The following is a 6,833-nucleotide window of genomic DNA, read 5'->3' as shown; positions in this document are numbered from 1 at the left end:
TTAATTCAATCCACAGACCACCGTGGATACCTTGGGGGAGCCTGAGACAGGGACCCCTGCCAAGAACAGCGAGTAGGAGGCGTAGTGGGGAGCCATGGCAGGAGATCCAGCAATACCACAAGCCAGGACCTGTTTGAGTCTCCATTGCATTCTAGACAGTCCTATCAGCCAACCACGAATGAGCATCAGGAAGGGGAAGGAACCTTGTATAGGTGTGCATGCATTTTCCCTTACAATGTTAACATTTTAAAAAGATGGAACCAGGCCCTTCCCTAAATTAACAAGACACAGGTATCACCTTTTAATTGTTTTACATGTACAAAAAGAGGGAGAAGTACAACAAACAGAGGTAGAGTTGGTATCTGCTTATCCTTCCCCTGCAGGGTTAGGTGTGGGGAGAGGGGGGACATGCAGAGCCATTTGTTTGTATATGTAGGATGTCCCCTGGATCCTCCTGAGAGATCTTGATGAAACTTTCGTGGAGATATTCTGCTATCCTCTCCTGAAGGTTTCTGGGGATGGCTACCTTATTTCTTCCTCCACGGTAGCACACTTTCCCATGCCATTCGGGGGTGAGTTCAGCTGGCACCATTTCAGTGAATGGACTAGCGGCACAGAGGCCTGGGCATCTTTGGGACACCAGCAGCAGCTGTGCTATCTGTGCCTTTGTTACCGTCCAAAGAGAGAGCTCAGTTAAAATCACCATCACTTGTTGAAATTAGTGCTAATATTCAGTGCTATTGCCCTATATTTCTTCCCATGGAATTAGGGACCAAAATTTTATTGTTTCAAGCAACTGAAAATACTCCCTCTCCCCCCTGCCCCTTGTTCTTGGCAAGCCATACTTTCCATGGCTGGGACTGGAAAGCATTGCTTTGCAGAGTACATTTTGTAGATCTTCATAATGTGACACTCGCTCTCCTTTCATACATGCTTTGATGAGCAGCGAAGTAGTAATGTTGACATTTAAAGTAATGTTAAAACCCATGGAGATAACAGCAGGAAGTCACGCCTCTCAGAGCTACTGTTTCAAGGGTCCCTGCAAAGCGAAGCAGATATCACTGTACTAATTACACATTTTTCTTTGCAACCATAACAGTTAGAGGCTTACTTTTTAAAAGCGGGTCGGGGAGGGGGCAGACAGCTGAGATTCTGTTGAACATGATTGCTTGGAAGATGTACCATACCTCTGCATACTGGCCCAATTCAAGCTCCAGTGCTGCACAGTTTGATGGGGTTCACTTACCAGGTGCTCCTAAGAAGGGTGGAGCCCAGCTGCAGAGGGAATCCCTCTACAGCAGCACACAGGCTGAGTGGATACCAGTCGGTGGATTTGCCAATGGACACATGCTGTGTACCTCTCCCTGCAGGGAGTGTATATTTCGCCCACACAGGGCTACATCAGCCATTAGGCTGAAGTAACCTCAGTGGAGCAGTTATGGGGAGAGGATTTCTTCTTCCCCACCCACCACACAGAGCTATTCTGCACCTAGCCTGTTACTCAGCTCGGGCTTGGGGGCAGGATGCCATGATTTGTGCCAAAATGTGTACATTTACTAGAACAATAGCAGCAGATATATAGCTACACATTTGCATATATGTGGTATGGTATACGGACACATGTAACCAAATGAGGCCTTGCTTTTTATTTGCCATATTTTGTAGGGTATTAATACAATTCTTGATTACAAAGTAAAAGAAAATGATAGAGTACGTGGACTGCAGGTAAATTTAAATGCACGTTTTCATCAACTGCTCTTCTAAAAATAACTGTGCAAACAGTATATGTCTATCTGTCATGAAAGTCTTCATAATTAACCTATGCAAAGCAGCACAGTCTGCTGGAAGCTACCCTGTCCTCCCCTGAAATTTAGGCTCTATTTATTTACAGAAAAATAAAGTGGACCCTTCTGGAAAGAAACATAGCTTTGTGGCTGCACCAATGCTGTCACATAGATGCTTTAAATCTTTTATATCTCCCATACCTCCGGGGGCCAGTGGTGGAACGTATTGAGCTAGGGCCAATAAATAATTTATGCTAAGTAGCAATTTAGTTGTTTGGCTTGGGGTAAAGAAATCCAAGAAATTCATAAATAAAGTTCCCATTTTTGCTGTGTTCCAAAGTTAATTGATGTTATTCTGCAATTAATTAACATAAAGGTGAAAAAATATGACAGGCCTAAGGTAGAAAGTAAAGCTCATAAATCTGCCATACCTTAACTAGTGGTGCTTTAGTGGTAGTTACTGGCTGTAATGTGTTTAGAGTTGATCTAATTCACCTGTATTTGCTTGACCCAGAAAAATGTAGTAACTGATTTCTAATTGATCACCCTTGATATAATCAAGTAAAACCAACTTTTGTTTTGTTCTTTTAAATACAAATATTAGACTTTGGCAGATAGTTTGGCAAACTAACCAGAACATGATGTATCTAAAGAGAATTGCATTTTCTGAATTGATCCGGAATATTTATGTCTGTATAAAATCTTCTAATCAGATGATCCCTTGTTGCATTCAATGTTTAAAATCTATGCACGTCTCATTGGCCAATGTCATTCATATATGTGCACACATTAAACACACACACACGTATACAGAGGGTTTGGATTTGATACTAAATTCCTCACCCTGACCTAGTACAAATATTTCCTACAAAAGACCTGACTTTCAATCAGAATCATTCATTAGTGGATTGACATTGCCTGCACTCCCCAAAAGGACACTCTTCCATATGTGCAACTGTATATATAGATCATAGTTGCTCTCATTAAGCTACCTTGCTGCCACTGACAGAAAAAGGATTTATATGGTCAAATATAATTATATGCAATATTTAATGCAAAAATACAGAAGTTGGGCTATTTGAAGTAATGAAAGTTAGCCGAGATACTTGGTTTCTGATAGTCAAGTACAAAAAGATTGCATTAATATTTTCTGCCTAAGGATTTGACATAAGCTATTAACTATTATATTTGGGGCAGTTCCCATTTTGTGCAGGGCTTTTGAACTGAGTACCCATAAAGCATTAAAATAAACTAAGTCCCACCCTTCCTTGGTGGGTTTGTTTGTTTTTTTTATGAAAAACTAAACATGAATTCTGTTAATTTAAGAAACATTCTAAGCCCTACCGAGTGGGTTAGATCCTCTGGTCTAAATCAGTATAGCTCCACTGACTTTAATTAAGCTATGTTGAATTTCACCAGGATCTGGCCTAGGACTTTAAAAAAATCACCTATGCAATTACCAGTAGTTTGAGTAAGGCCCATTCAGTGTCCTTCCTTTCGGGATGCAAAGAAAAGGAAGCTGCTTTCCACCCTACAGTTTCACTCCAGCAGAGTATAATGTTGCAAACATCTCTAACTCAAATCAATGCCTTCCTAAAACTTCAAGGAGTCTGAAAGCTTCAAACCTGTTCAGAGGTGAAGTGGCTCAGGAGAGTTCAGGCTCAGATGCTTTCCTATTTGCACTTTCCTACCACAAAAAAGAGCTCAGACCATTATCCAAAGGGGTCTGGTTATAAAAGAGCTCACACTTCCTATGAATACTGGACTAGTATAAGCCTTCTCTTTGGTAGTATTACTGTCGACTGCACTTACTGTAACATTTCCATTTTCTTTCTCGGATGCATTCTCTGTGATGAAGACAAACCTGACTCTCTACTTCTTGACAAAGATGAAAGTTAAATGATCTTTTTCCCCTTATTTGCAATCCAGTCTCTTGATTTTTAGCTCTTATTTTCATTTCTGTTCCAGAATAATGTTTACTGTGTTGTGTAAGAGGAACTACTGTGGTTTCCACATGTGTGATTATGACCTCATGTCATTTGCAATGGACTACAGGCCACAGATGCAGGTTATCCTGGAACACTGGATAGCTTTAGTCTCTGACTAAATAAGAAACAATTTCAAATTTACCAGATAGGTGTTTAGAAAAGGCTTGTAATTCATTTAATGCAAGACAAGGTGTGGATCTACTCATTAAAATTCATAATGAGATGCATCTGGCATCTTAAAACTTCTTACTATTCTGCAAATAGACTTTGTTAAAGGCCATTTTGTTCTTTCTAGGAGAGCTACATGGCATGGATAAACGGTTTGAATTGCAGAAATGAGAACACGTTTTCAAGACTATTACCTACAATTTCCAGTCATTAAATGATTCAGTGGTAAAGTTTCTGAGTTAACTTCAGTGACCTCTAACAGGGCTCCAGAACAATATGGCTCTTAAAGGAGAATGTTAAATCCAAAGTGCTCTGGGCTGTTGTAAAAACAAGTAGCGGAGGACTAAAAACCTCTAGGACACTCCTTTGGACCTGGTGCAGGTCAGACTTTTGATCAGATATTTTTCTCAGCAGATGGCTATTTATTTGATGTTCTGTCGGACACAAATTAGTGACATCTATCTATTTCTTCACCAGTTGAAGAAAATCAGCATTATAGCTGCTGACAGACACCTATAAGGTGGCATCCTCAGCAGAGAGTCCAAGGATCAAAGAAGGACAAAGAACTACTTTCCACCTGTCAAGGTAAAGCCTCACCCCCTCCCCCGCTCCCCCAGTCAAAGTTAATGCCCATTGACAGAGTAGGGAAGCTTGTGCTACTACTTCCTTTTCTCATTTGCAGATCATTTTCTCATATCAGTCTACAGGCTACCAGTATAATACCTTTCACCTGGGTTATACATTTTCCCCAATTTTTCTAAAGGGCAATCTTTCAGCAAAAGATGACATATGGTCCCCCTTGACTTTGCACAGGGTCCACCTGCCACTTCGAGTGTTATAGTCAGAAGCATAGCAAAATATGAAAATGATACTCCTAATATAGAAAGCAAGCTTGATAATAAACATGCATTTCCATACCTAGGTGTGGATGAGATTTATAGTCTAGAAGTGAGACAGTTTCATAGTACAAAATATTTTAAAGAGAGTACTCTCTAATGATGGATGCTGTGCAGTATTTTTTTATTTCAGGTACCTGTGATCCATTTTGTGATCTTGGCATAGTAGGAATATACTCCATATCCTACTAACACCATTTACTGAATGTAGTAGAGCGATTTTATTCTGAAGATAGATGTACAATAAGGGCTAGATTGTATATTCTTACTATTCACACCGATGAGCACTTACTCACTTGAGTAGACCCAGCTGATTGCAATGGGACTACTCTTTGAGATTAAGTGCTCACCAGCATCAGATGGAGTTGCACAATTCACATGAGGTTTAATAGACCTGGAGAAAAAAGTTACAGAAACCTTATAGTGAGGGGCAGAGAGAGTGTTAAAACCTAGATGCTTCTCATAAGGGTGAAGTGTACTTCAAATGACAGGTTTGTGCATCAAGAAGCTAGATGATGTCAGTGCCTGAGTAATAAAAGGAGCTACAGAAAAACAGACTAACTGCTTCTGTTATCATCAGAGAAGAGACTGGATCTAGCCTTGTCCAGAATGACTGAGCCTTTTGTTTGCGGAAATGGGCACGTGTATGAAACAATCTGTATAATCAACTACAAAAACAAAAATGAGTTATACTGAACCTTACAGTTTATTGATCTACCTATGTCGTCACTGATTGCAGGAGAACTAGTGACCCTGATGATTTTCCTTTCTTCAATGACATCTGGTATTTTTTTAAACGATAACTCTGTGGATTCTTGTCTTACACATCTGTATGCAGTGGATGAGGCTTATACATTAGCTGATCATTGCAATATTTTTGCAGTTGTAGCTTTGCAGTACTGAACAACAGGAAAGCTAATGCAGTCACTCAGAACAGCAAGATGTCTCCACAAGATGCCCTGCCCTACTAGTCAGTTACTGAGGATAGTAGTAAATTCATAAATATCAATCAGTGCTGGAAAAAGAGCCTTGACTCTAGAAAAGAGAAGACTAAGGGGGGACATGATAGAGGTATATAAAATCATGAGTGATGTTGAGAAAGTGGATAAGGAAAAGTTATTTTATTATTTCATATAATACAAGAACTAGGGTCACCAAAAATTAATAGGCAGCAGCAAAAAAAAAAAAAAAAAAAGTTCTCTTCTTTCGCACAGTCACAGTGTGGAACTCCTAACTCCTTAGGTGGGGGAGGTGGTGGGGGGGGATATAAAAAATGGACTTAAAAAATGGATGGGATAAATAGGTGGTAAATGGCTCCATAAATGGCTGTGTAATGGTGAATGGTGTCTCTAGTGCCTCAGAGAGAGGGAGATGGATGGAGATGGAGAGAAGAGATCACTTGATCATTGCCTTCACTGTTCACTCACTCAGGGCACTGTGTCATCGTGGCCACTGTCGGTGGACTGATACTGGACTGGGGACCTGGGACCTGTCTGACCCCCTTTCTTCTTATGTTCTTATGACTAATATTAAGGTTGGTCATCATACTAAATGCTAGAATGCATTCATGGTGCTTTTATAACTCCTGCTCAGAGTTCCATTAGTAAACATTTTAAAAGGGGAACTCTCCTCCCCTTTGGCCCCATCTCATGTATTGTCTATTATTAAACTAGTTCATTCATTTTAATAATTCCCTTTCAATTTATACTCTGTTTCTGTTTTCAATTTTAAAAAAACAAACCACAATGACAGCTCAGCCCTGATCTGTTATGGAGAAGGGTAAAAGAACATCATTTACATTTACTTTGACAAAGATAGTCAGATGTTTTAGACCAGAGATTTTACTAATCAGTGATTCAGAGACCAGTGGTGATCTATTGAGAGTTGGCCGGTCAGAGGAGGTATATTTCACTGCAGTTAGCTCAGGCTGTAGCCTGAATGTTGCCACTATCATCCCTACTGTCCACATACAAAAATTCTAACCAGGCTTACAGGTG

This window comes from Mauremys reevesii, linkage group 3 (genome assembly GCF_016161935.1).
Source record: "Mauremys reevesii isolate NIE-2019 linkage group 3, ASM1616193v1, whole genome shotgun sequence".
In the NCBI taxonomy this organism is placed as follows: domain Eukaryota; kingdom Metazoa; phylum Chordata; order Testudines; family Geoemydidae; genus Mauremys; species Mauremys reevesii.
This window is presented reverse-complemented; position numbering follows the sequence as displayed.